Genomic DNA, 13932 nt, shown 5'->3' with positions numbered 1-13932 from the left:
AGTGCATCCCTCATCAGAGAAACAGATGTGAATAACAAACAGTCAGCATCTGTCAATGTCACATGTTAGCAAAGATGCTACAATTGAACATCAGAAACCTTTTATTTTGTTTGGTATTCAGTCAAGACTGGTATTCATAACTTTACTTTCAATGTCCTGGTGCACACTTTTTCTTAATATATTACATTATTTTGTCCTGTGAATTTTTGCATGGATTTGAATGACTTGATGTGTGAGTAAGTTGGGGAAAAAAACAACTATTGTTTCAATTGGCTCTAAAGTTTTAAATGGTCCTTTCCTGGTCCAATCACTGCCTGTACTGTCTTGTAGATATTATATAATCTGCGGGAATATCTTCAGGCATATGATCTATGAGCACTATTGATTACCTGCCTGTTCTCCAAACTGAAAGTTTAAATGGACAACACATGTCCATCATGTTGTTCTTTTTATGTTGGGAGTATCTCATGCTATCCACACAGCCTGTCGTACAAATACACTAATTATTTATCTTAGCATAGCAGGTTTAAAGCCACACTGAATTGTCACTCCTGCTAAGTCCAGAAGACCTGTTTTACCTTGTGAACTACACATATCTGTGACTGGAGATAACACCACAGTTGAAAGTTCTATGTTAATGAAACACTATCATATTTTATGATGAGAATGTGCTCTGGTTTTGTCCTGATATCCTCCGGCTGTTTTAAAATCTGTGAGTGGCAGGGCTTCCTGATGGTTATAGATATACAGCATTACCTTGAGACATGAGCCGTGGCGCTGTCCATATTTTTGTTGGACAGACAGTAAGAGCAAAATCCAAGATTCGGGTCATGCTTCGGGGCACCGCCATAATTTGGCGGAAGGATACAACATCAAGTGAGATCAGATCTTGTTCTTGTTTGTGGAGTAAAGACGTAACTCGTGTGTGCTCGTGACTCTTGTGTTTGTACATATAAATGTATATACTTTAATGATCCCTGTAGGGAAATTGTTGGTACACTCTAGCATAGTTAGTAATAACTATGTTAGAGTATGTATATACGCACGTGATATATACATACGTGCATATATATCCAAGCAGCTGGATAGTGCAGTGGTTAAGTCAACTGAATGCAGGAGGTTGTGGGTTCGAATCCCGTTCGGGACAAACATTATCCAGTCAGCTTACACAAATGCAGGAGGGGTGTGGTCTGGAATGCAGGAGGACGTGGTTTCGAACTCCAGACATGGCGGACACTATCCAGTGAGGGTCCTTAGGCAAGACCCTTAATGCTATACCAGCCTACCTCAATCATGAGTGAACGCAATAAAGACAGAGTCATACCGGCTCGGACGTCACCCAGGTTAACAAGGTCCATGTCAGTTGCTAGGGAACCAGGGCAATCTGATGAGAAATAGATTACTGGAACAAGACACACATGGACAAGGGCGGAGAATACGGAGTTGTTGGAATGCTACTACACGAGTAATCCCAGGGAGAGGGAATATATGGGGCGGATGTGGGACCAATGGATGCTTCGAAACCCACAATCAAGGCTAACAAAGAAACAGCTGTTAGCCCAGTGTTCCAACATCCGTAAGCTGAAACTGCTGTCACAACTAGAGATCGATGAAATACTACAACAATGCTACGGCAAGGGTGTGCCAGGACGCCAGGTCAGCGGGGGGGTTACCCCACAAGCTGATCCACAGTACAGCAACAGTAATCCTTGAGATGCTGGGATATAAGATCAACATAGGGCATAACAAACAATACCTTCCATGCAAGAGATGGTTAGAGGCCAAGATAAATGCGACACGGAGAGAAGTCAGCCAACTAGCCGAGCTACAGAAGGGGAACATGGTGAATAAAGGGGTACCCAGGAAATACAGCAAGCTCTCCATACCTGAAGCACTCGAAACTGCCAAACAGAGACTAATGGCTCTGGCTACCCGACTGAAGAGATACACCAAGGAGATTGAGGCCAGGAGAATAAACAAGACCTTCTCCACTCAACCAGCAAAGGTGTACTCTCAGAGGCAGGGAAATAGCATCCGGCCAGACCCACCAAGAGTTGAGGTGGAGAAATACTAGAAGGGCATATGGGAAAGAGAAGCATCACACAACACCGATGCCCAGTGGCTAATGGACCTGAGGACTGACCACAGCTGCCTCCCAGAACAAGAATCAGTAACCATCTCAATGGCAGACATCCAAGAAAGAGTGTCAAAGATGAAGAGTTGGTCAGCACCGGGCCCGGATATGATCCATACATACTGGCTAAAGAAGCTGACAGCACTCCATGAGCGTCTAGCAGCACAGATGAACCAGCTGCTAAGGGATGGGATGCACCCAGAATTGTTGACTGAAGGCAGGAGAGTCCTGATCATGAAAGACCCACAGAAGGAATCTACCCCATCCAACTACCGGCCAATAACCTGTCTCAGTACAACATGGAAGCTCCTGTCAGGCATCATGGCCGCTAAGATGAGTAGGCACATGGATCAATATATGAGTGGGGCACAGAAAGGAGTTGGTAGTAACACCAGGGGAGCCAAGCACCAGCTACTGGTGGACAGAGCAGTACACAGAGACTGTAAGAATAGGCAGACCAACTTGTGCACCGCCTGGATTGACTACCAGAAAGCCTACGACTCAATGCCACACACGTGGATACTGGAATGTCTGGAACTCTATAAGATCAACAGGACACTAAGAGCCTTCATCAAGAACTCAATGGGGAAGTGGAAGACAACCCTGGAGACTAACTCCAAGCCAATTGCCCAAGTTAACATCAAGTGCGGCATATACCAAGGGGATGCACTATCACCACTGCTGTTCTGCATAGGCCTGAACCCCCTCAGTCACATCATCACAAAGAGTGGCTACGGATACCAATTCCGAAGCGGGACAACGATCAGCCATCTCCTCTACATGGATGACATCAAGCTGTATGCCAGGAATGAGCGAGAAATTGACTCACTGATCCACACCACCAGGATCTACAGCAACGACATAGGGATGTCATTCGGATTAGACAAATGTGGCCGGATGGTATCAAGAAGAGGCAAGATGATCAGAACTGAAGGGGTCAACCTACCAGGGGCCAGGATAGAAGACATCAAGGACAGCTACAAATACCTTGGAATCCCACAGGCTAATGGCAACCATGAGGAGGCCGCAAGGAAGTCATCCACAGCCAAATACCTCCAGACAGTAAGGCAAGTCCTGAGAAGTCAGCTGAATGGCAAGAACAAGGTCCGAGCCATCAACATGTATGCACTGCCGGTCATCAGATACCCCGCTGGGATCATAAGCTGGCCAAAGGAGGAGATAGAAGCCACAGATATCAAGACTAGAAAGCTCCTCACCATGCATGGAGGGTTTCACCCCAAGTCCAGCATCCTGAGGCTGTACACTAAGCGGAAAGAGGGAAGCCGAGGACTAGTGAGCATCAGGGCCACCGTCCAGGATGAGACATCAAAAATCCAAGAGTACATCACGAAGATGGCCCCAACAGATGAACTGCTCAGTGAATGCCTTAGACAGCAGAAACCTGAGGAGGAAGAGGAGGAGGAGGAGACAACATGGAGGGACAAGCCCCTACACGGCATGTACCACCGTCAGATAAAGGAAGTGGCTGATATCAAGAAGACCTACCAATGGCTGAATAAAGCTGGACTGACAGACAGCACAGAGGCACTGATCATGGCAGCACAAGAACAGGCCCTAAGTACAAGGGCAATAGAGGCCAATATCTACCACAGTAGATCTGACCCAAGGTGCAGGCTATGTAAAGAAGCCCCAGAGTCAGTCCAGCATGTGGTAGCAGGGTGTAACATGCTCGCCAGCTCAGCATACATGGAAAGGCACAACCAAGTAGCTGTGATAGTGTACAGGAACATCTGTACCCGGTATGGACTAGAAGTACCCAAATCCCAATGGGACATACCACCGAAGGTGGTTGAGAACGGCAAGGCTAAGATCCTGTGGGACTTCAGCTTCCAGACCGACAAACAGCTACTGGCTAACAAACCGGACACTGTGGTGATGGACAACGAGCAGAAGAGAGCAGTGGTGATAGATGTGGCGATTCCAGCTGATGCCAACATCAGGAAGAAGGAACACGAAAAGATTGAGAAGTATCAAGGGTTGAAAGAACAGCTGGAACAGATGTGGAAGGTCAAGGTTAATGTGGTCCCCGTGGTAGTAGGAGCACTTGGGGCAGTGACCCCCAAACTGGAAGAGTGGCTCCAGCAGATTCCTGGAACAACATCTGAAGCCTCAGTCCAGAAGAGTGCAGTCCTAGGAACAGCTAAGATACTGCGCAGAACCCTCAGACTCCCAGACTCCCAAATATATATATATATATATATATATATATATATATATATATATATATATATATATATATATACACAGCTGGATAGTACAGTGGATAAGTCAACTGACTTGAATGCAGGAGGTTGTGGGTATTTGGCCTGGGAGTCTATATATATAAATATACATGTGCATATACATACACAGTGCCCTTGTGCATTCGGGCATCAATGCTCCCGACTTCACCTCATCGCAGATTTTTGGTAGGCAGTCACGTGATACCTTACAATGTAGCCGCAAGAGGGCACAAGCCAGTATCTTATTGTGCCGGTCCCAAGCCCGGATAAATACAGAGGGTTGCGTCAGGAAGGGCATCCGGCGTAAAACTTTTGCCAAATCAAAGATGCTAATCAAACCTGTGACTTCCACACCGGATCGGTCGAGGCACTAGTTAACAACGACCGCCATCGGCGCTGTTGACCTACAGGGCGCCAGTGGAAATTTGATTACTGTCGAAGAAGGAGAGGAGGAAAGGGCGTTCGCACGAAGAAAGAGAAGAGGAGCCCCAAGAGTATAGGACAGGGGTCTGCAACCTGCGGCTCCGGAGCCGCATGCGGCTCTTTAGTGCATCCCTTGCGGCTCACTCACTGGACATTAATCACAAAATAAAAAAATAATACTTAACAGAAAAAATAGATATTCCTCTTATAGCTAAAAATCTTTAAAAAAATAAAACTTATTGTTGTAAATTTCCTACGCTTTACTACATTACCATAGTTTTCGTGTTGTTTAAAAATTTAGTCAGGCTCCAATTAGTACAGCTCAGATGCACTGTGTGGTCCTTGGCAGTTGTTACCCTGGCTTTAGAAAGCAGTGGTGATTGGTTGGCAGCACAGTGGGCAGGTGGTGAGTGATGTGACATGAATCCTGACCAATCGGGTGAGACTCCCGGTATCTCTGGCCATCTGAGGGCAGGTCTACCCGGGTCTACTCCTTGCCGTCAGCCGCGGCTCTACCACTCTGTCCTGGAGGACTGTTGGACTGCGTCAGGTTGGGAGAGAGTCACAAGGATTCCACATTCTATTTAATAAAGGAAGCAGCGCTGCGGCCATTCAGCATACATATATTCATACAGATTAGACAGGAATTGAAAGTTGCGCTAATCGTGTTAGCCGTGCTAATTGCCCTAGCCACGCTAATCATGCTAGCTGTGCTAGTGAGGCTGGTCGTGTTAGCCACGCTAATCGTGCTAGCTGCGCTAGTGAGGCTGGTCTGGTCTGGTCACGTGAATCGCTCCAGCCATGCCAGCTGCTAATTGACTGTTAATAATAGCGATGTGAATACTGTAGTTATTATCATTAATCCAGAAAAGTGTGTTCCTGTTTGGGTTTGTTCAGCCTTATTATGTGTAATGTTATGTATGTATGGCCTGTCTGCGGGGCAGGTTTTTCTGGTAGGGGGTGAAATCGTGACCAGAGAAGCGCCGGTGAACTAGTTGTTCATGAAATTATGGTCTGTCATGCTGCAAGTTACTGATTAAATGCCAGAAATCAGCTGTTCCCTGTGTGGTGCCTGCTCTCTGACCGGAGTTACCACTGTGGATAAGGTGGTTCCAACACACACACACAGTCCCCCCGATTATATAATAGGTGGTGATTACACGGAGGACTCATTAAAATAATGAAAACAAAACAATACAGAAAGTTAGACCTGCTTCTCTCTGCAAAGACAGTGAAGGAAAGAAGACGCAACATCACCAATCAGACAATCTAGGACATTAATTCAACTCCTGCATTATCAATTAAACGTGAGGAGTCATGTGATGTGATCGCTAGTGAACAGACAGGCTGTTGTGCAGGTATGTAAACATGGAAAATAATGCATGCATGGAAAATAATGAATCTCATTATGCATTAACTATGACTAGTTAATCAATTTGATAGTAGGCTAATAGCTAATATAGACACTTAGAGCTTGTGTTGCCTTCATATAAAGCGTATAATTTTTTGCGGCTCCCGACAGGTTTGATTTTAGTTTTTTTGGTTCAATTTGGCTCTTTGAACCTTTAAGGTTGCCGACCCCTGGTATAGGACTAAGAGTAGGGACGGTGAATGTTGTAGCTATGACAGGAAAAGGTAGAGAGTAGGTTGACATGATGCAGAGGAGGAAGGTGGAAATACTGTGTGTCCAGGAGACCAGGTGGAAAGGTAGCAAGGCTAGAACTTTAGGAGCAGGGTTCAAGTTGTTCTATCATGGTGTAGATGGGAAGAGAAATGGAGTAGGAGTTATCTTGAAGGAGGAGTTTGTTAGGAATTTCCTGGAGGTAAAAAGAGTGTAGGATAGAGTGATGAGTCTGAAACTAGAAATCGAAAGTGTGATGTTCAATGTTGTTAGTGGGTATGCTCCACAGGTAGGATGTGAGCTGAAGGAGAAGGAGAAATTCTGGTTGGACTTTGATGAAGTGATGCAGAGCATGCCTGAAAGTGAGAGAGTTGTCATTGATGCAGACTTCAATGGACATGTTGGTGCAGGTAACAGAGGTGATGAGGAGGTGATGGGGAGGTTTGGTATCCAGGAGAGGAACACAGAAGGACAGATGGTGGTTGACTTTGCTAAAAGGATGGAAATGGCTGTAGTGAATACTTTCTTGCAGAAGAGGCAGGAACATAGAGTGACCTATAAGAGTGGCGGTAGGAGCACACAGGTAGACTACATCTTGTGTAGACGGTGTAACCTGAAGAAGATCAGTGACTGCAACGTAGTGGTAGGTGAGAGTGTAGCCAAACAGCAGAGGATGGTGGTGTGCAGGATGACTCCGGTGGTGAGGAAGATGAAGAGGGTAAAGGCAGAGCAGAAGATGAAATGGTGGAAGCTAAAAAAGGAAGAGTGTTGCATGACTTTTAGGAAGGAGTTAAGACAGGCCCTGGGTGGTCAGAAGGTGCTTCCAGATGACTGGAAAACTTTAGCTAATGTGATCAGGGAGACAGGTAGGAGAGTACTTGGTGGTGGAATGAGGAGGTACAGGAGGTACAGAGAAAGAGGTTAGTTAATAGGAAGTGGGACACTAAGAGGACTGAGGAGAGTAGACAGGAGTACAGGGAGATGCAGCGTAAGGTGAAGGTAGAGGTAGCAAAGGCCAAACAAGAAGCTTATGATGACTTGTATGCTAGGTTGGACAGTAAGGAGGGAGAAACTGATCTATACCGGTTGGCAAGACAGAGAGACAGAGATGGGAAGGACGTGCAGCAGGTTAGGGTGATTAAGGATAGGGATGGAAGACTATTGACAGGTGCCAGTAGTGTGATGGGAAGATGGAAAGAGTACTTTGAAGAGTTGAACGTGGAAAATGAGAGAGAACAAAGACTAGAAGAGGTGACTGTTGTGGACCAGGAAGTAGCAAAGATTCGTCAGGATGAAGTGAGGAGGGCACTGAAGAGGATGAAGAGTGGAAAGGCAGTCGGTCCTGATGATATACCTGTAGAGGTTTGGAAGTGTCTAGGAGAGGTGGCAGTAGAGTCTATGACTGGGTTGTTCAACAGGATCTTAGATAGTGAGAAGATATCTGAGGAGTGGAGGAGAAGTGTGCTGGTGGCCATTATTAAGAACAAGGGAGATGTGCAGAGTTGTGGCAACTACAGAGGAATAAAGCTGATGAGCCATACAATGAAGTCATGGGAAAGAGTAGTGGAAGCATGACTGAGGGCAGAAGTGAACATTTGTGAGCAGCAGTATGGTTTCATGCCAAAAAAAAGTACTACAGATGCAGTATTTGCTTTGAGGATGTTGATAAAGAAGTAGAGAGAAGGCCAGAGGGGGCTGCATTGTGTTTTTGTAGATCTGGAGAAAGCTTATGACAGGGTGCCCAGAGAGGAACTGTGTTATTGTATGAGGAAGTCTGGAGTGGCAGAGAAGTATGTTATGTTGACAGAAGAGGCTAGACAGGAATCTCCATGGAGTATGATGTTTGCAGATGACATTGTGATCTGCAGTGAGAGCAGGGAACAGGTGGAGGAGAAGCTAGAGAGGTGGAGGTTTGTCCTGGAAACGAGAGGAATGAAGGTTAGCCGCAGTAAGACAGAGTACATGTGTGTGAATGAGAGGGACCCAAGTGGAAGAGTGAGGTTACAGGGAGAATAGATCAAGAAGGTGGAGGATTTTAACCCTAGAACACTAACGCTAAAATAAGTAACACCATCACTAACGTTGGGTATATTTTACCCGATACAATATCCTGGATAAAATACAGTTTTCATCAATTTATGTAAAAGTACAACACTGTATGACAAACTTTAGTACTCTTCTTTAATTTCAAAATATACAATATCACATACATACCTTATGCCTTACATGCAGTTGGTACAGGCAGGGTAGTAATGGCGAGGACACACTGGTTGATGGCAGACATGACACCTGTGTCGTGCCCATGGCTTGATGAGTGCCATTGCCAAAGCCTGCATATACTGCCTCTTCATTTGTGGGTCACCTCTCTTCATGGCATTCTCCTTGTGAATGATCCATGACTTTATCACACCAGCGTTCATCATGCCATATAGCACACACAGTGGCCACCTCTTGGTGTTTCTTCCACAGCTGTATTGAGCACACATCTGGTAGAAAGTATCAACACCTCCCTTTGTTTGGTTGTAAAATTTGATCACGTCAGGGTTGTGAGTGGGTCCAATACTTGGTTGTGTGTGCATGGATGACAAAGAGTAGGACAAGCTTCTTTTTTGATGCTGTGTCATGGAAGGACACCAAAGTTAGGTCTTTGGTGTCAGGATGACAGCTGTGGATGAAATGGGGCAGGGAATGTGGCCCGCCTGAAGGTTGTTTCCATTGGAAAGTGCTAAGAACGCCTGATTTAAACACACTAACACTCATGTTCTGTAAATTCCACCCGTAAAATATGTTACTCTCTATCACTAAAGTCGGGTGAAAATCACCCGAACACATGCCTCTTGAAAAAACCATTGATAGGAGGAGGGAAACAAACATACAATTAATAACATCAGTGAGCAGCTTGAAGCTACCCAAGGACCCATGGAACTCAGACAATGGCAACACAGTGAAAATCACATGACAAGAATTGTGTGGGTGAAAATCACCCGAGGTTAGTGTTCTAGGTACTTAGGGTCAACAGTCCAGAGCAATGGAGACTGTGGAAAAGAGGTGAAGAAGCGTGTCCAGGCAGGATGGAAACGGGTGGAGGAAAGTGTCAGGTGTGATTTGTGATAGAAGAGTTTCAGCTAAAATTAAAGGAAAGGTGTACAAAACTGGTGAGACCAGCGATGTTGTTTGGTCTAGAGCAGCGGTTCCCAAACTTTTCAGTCCGCGCACCCACTTCTACCTCCCGACTTAGCTGACGCAACCCCAATGCCCAAATCATGAAAAAAAGAAAGACAAGGCATAGTCTTTATAGCCATATAGGTATAAAGTTTAATAATATAGGCTCCTGTTAACACAGAACAGATTGTGCAATAATGGACCTAATGGTCTCTCACTTTAGAAACGGTGGGGAGAATAATAGTAACAATATAAAAATGACAATAATAATATTTTAAGTCAAAATGGTCGCCGAGCGAGCCGACTACAGATGAATGATGAACAGCAGTTATTACTATGCAGGGCTCGAAATTAACTTTTTTTATTGGTAGCACTGGTGCTCTCAAATTTAGAAGTTAGTAGCACCAGCAAAGACTTCAGGAGCACCTACCCAAAAGCAAGGCAGTGACGGAGCGATAGAGACGCTCCATCCATCTCCATTCCTCCTCTCTACCTCGCCCAGGAGAGCAGCCGCAGCTGCGCTCTCATTGGTTCCTGGCAGGACCGTAGGAGCGCCGTCTCACAAAAAAAGGCGCACCAGATTTTTTTCCCTAGTCGCACCGGTGCTCCCAAATATATTTATTAGTTGCACTGACAAAAATTTGGGCACATATGCAACCAAAATGGGCACAATTTCCAGCCCTGCTATGTAACAAATAGGACTATTTAACAAACTGTAACAGTTATTAAATGGTAACAAATATGCTACTCCGCCACAAAGAATCAAAATAACATAGGCCCAAGTTCAACATCATATTTTGTCTTTCGAGTACGAGTCTCATTGTGTTCTTTACCCCCTTCTCCCGATGAATGGTCCGGGTGAGTTTTCTGTGTTCTGTGCTCCTCATTTTAAGTTTCCCCTGTCTCATCATCTTCACTCTCTTTTTCCTGCTGGATTCCTTCAGCCTGGTAGACTGCACAGCTCTCAGTTGTGGCCAAAGTATCCTGTCCTCTTTCATTTCTCCCAGATTTAAATACCGGACAGACTGCCCGTTTTTAACCCGTTCTGCATTTCGGCATATTATTGTTGTTGCTATCACAACAAGCTAGCACGTAGCTACAAGAAAGCCAAGTGTATTTTGGGTATTGTTTTTTAATTTAAATTTTTCCCAAAACGTTTTTTAATTCAAAATTTCAAATGATTTCCGTGAATGAATTTAAATATTTAAAATTTTAATCCTCCATTAAAAAGTGGTTAAATTATTTATTTAATTATTTATGTATTTCAAGGTGCTCAGCTGCCATTACACTCACGCACCCCCTAGCGGCAGCTCGCGCACCACACTTTGGGAATCCCTGGTCTGGAGACAGTGTCACTGAGGAAAAGACAGGGGACACAGCTGGAGCTAGCAGAGATGAAGATGCTGAGGTTCTCTCTGGGAGTGACCAGGAAGGATAAGATCAGGAATGAGTACATCAGAGGGACAGCACATGTTAGAGGTTCTGGAGATAAAGTCAGAGAGGCCAGACTGAGATGGTTTGGACATGTCCAGAGGAGAGATAGTGAATATATTGGTAGAAGGATGCTGAGTTTTGAACTGCCAGGCAGGAGGCCTAGAGGAAGACCAAAGAGGAGGTTTATGGATGTAATGAGGGAGGAGATGAAGATAGTTGGTGTGAGAGAAGAGGATGCAAAGGACAGGGCTAGATGGAGGCAATTGATTCACTGTGGCGACCCCTGAAGGGAAAAGCTGAAAGGAAAAGAAGAAGAAGAAGTCAGGTGATACCGTACGCGCATCCAATTGACTGACGGCATCAGGAAGTGTGCTACATTCTGTCAGTCTCGGACTTAAGGTGAGACACAAAAGTGCTTTTAACAGTTGATAAGAGTGTGGGAAAAGGTAATACATCGGCCCTCGTTCTTTGTGGTTAATAAGTTCCAGGAACCACACGCGATTAAGTTATCCGCGATGGAGATCGCGATCTATTTATCTTATTATTTCCGGTAATTTAGACATTTTTTAACTCTTCCCATACTGATATTAAACCAACTTCTGTCTGTATTACCTTTTCCCACGTATATTTCCCACATATGTATGTATATATACTGTATGTATATATATATACGTATATATGTGTGTGTGATTGGCAGCTCCTTTGTGGTGAGCTCTAGTGAGCAACTTATAACGTGCATGTTGCCTTGCTCAAGGGCGCCTTGGCAGTGCTCGGGAGGTGAGCTAACACCTGCCAAGGTAACTGGGTAGGAGCGGGAATCGAACCGCCAATCCTGTGATCATTGGACGGTCCGCTCTACCAACTGAGCCACTGCCGCCCCTCGTTTTCACACTTTATCATTTTTCATGCAGCTTATATATAATTAATCATACATAGGTAGAGTATCCATGTTTATTATAAAACATAATTCATAATTTAGGGATTTGGGGCAGAAATAAAAGAACCAAGACAATCACAGTTGCTTACTGAATAAATTGGGTGTAGTGATTAATCACAGTAATTGTGCACATTAGGTATTTCCTTTATGATGACAAAAGACAAACCCTTTGAAATGACACAAAGTTCTGAAATCACTTCAAAGGGTTTCTGTGACTGCAGAAGGACAATTTCCCAATGTGTTATTTCAGAGGCAGAATAAAGCTACTCTAAAACCTGAGAATACATTGATGTATGTCAGGGGTCTCCAAAACCTTTCCTGTATGGGCCACATAGCTTTTTCCTTCTCTGATGGGGACGGATGCCAGTTTTTAACAGAAAAACTGGCTACATCTGGTCTGCAGGCCATGGTTTGGGGACCACTGTTATAGCTTGTCCAGTCTCAGGCTTACATTAACCAGCTCAGTAGCCTTAAAAACAGTGAGTAAAAAATCCAGGTGGGTCTCCTTACCCCATGCTCCCTGGGCTTGTCCTGGGCGCCCTGGTGGGGGCAGCCACTGTTTCCTCTTGGTCTCTGGGTCTTCGTGGTTCTCAGCGCCCCCGGTGGCTGTTCAGGTGATGGCTTCTGGCTGCCAGGGTTGTGGGTGGTCTGCTAGCCTGGCCCTGCTGGGTTCAGGTAGTCTGTCTGGGTGTTGGTTTCATCACACATGCATTTTGGTTCAGGGCTTACCAGCTTCTGTCAAGTCCAATTGTTGAGAACCGTTGTGTCCCGTCACAATTTGATGAGTCTTTCTTCAGACATCACACCTATCTCAGGCCCTCTGTCTTCTTTCTGCACTGTTTTTCTCCGATGGACTATTCTATACTGTCAAGACCTCCACTAATCTGGTGTTTTATAACATTGGTATTAAGGGGTAAGTTGTTAAAAATAATGAAACAGCTCAGGTCTCTTCCACTCTAACAGCATTGCCTGTCTATCCACTACCTTGTTTGTGTTTTCTCTCTCAGTCTGGTCTCCTTACTAACTCACAGAGGTGCAGCACTTCCCTCTCTGATTCAAGACAGGAAATTCTAATAAAGACTGACAACATACTGTAGATCCAAGAGAGGACCGGTGATGGTCACATGCATAGAAAAGATTTTGCTGCAAGACTAAAACAAGCTTTGATCTCATAAAAAGTTGACCCCATTTTATGGAGTCAAACTATGAGAAAACATGCAGACAAAAAAAAAAAAGTAAAACCAATTCCAATAACAAGGAAACAGAGACACGTGCACGGTGCACCCTCGTTCTTTGCAGTTAATGCGTTCCAGGAACCACGCAATTAATAGTGCAACAAACTATATATCTTATTTTTCACCATAATTTAAACACTTATGAATCCCCCCTATACTGATATTAACACCTTATATCTGTATTACCTTTTCCCACACTCTGATAGACTGTTTAAAGCTGTTTTGTGTCTCAAGGAAGTACGAGACGAGAAGCACTGTAGTTGATAAGCAGCTTCTTATGTACTGAAAATAACTCCGTTTTGTAAAATGTTTCCCAGTACGAAGTGCCACTGGGCAACAGAGACACCTGTGCTTAGTTAATGAGCAGCTCCTTATACTGCAGATAACTGAAGATAACTGGTTGTAAATGTTTCTCAATGTGAAGCGCCATTGGGCAACAGCACAGAGCTTTTGATGAAAGTGATTCCCTGAAGTATGAGCTGAGGGCACACAAAACAGCCAAGCTGCTAGCTCCATATGACAAATCTACCCGACTCATACGTTCACAGCCCAGCACCGAGCAAAAGATTGTTCACCAAGGGTACTGTAGTTTGGGTAGAGTTCTTCTCATCTTTCTTGTTCATTTGTTCCCTCTCCTCAGCCTTTCTATTTTTTTCCTCATCAGTCTGTTTTCAATGTTAATGAGCAAACAGAAATACTGTACATAAACACAACTCTAAGCTCCACTTAAAAACTGGAGTAGT

The sequence above is a fragment of the Antennarius striatus genome, chromosome 22, assembly GCF_040054535.1.
Source record: "Antennarius striatus isolate MH-2024 chromosome 22, ASM4005453v1, whole genome shotgun sequence".
Classification (NCBI taxonomy): Eukaryota; Metazoa; Chordata; class Actinopteri; order Lophiiformes; family Antennariidae; genus Antennarius; species Antennarius striatus.
Note: the sequence above shows the minus strand (reverse complement) of the source record.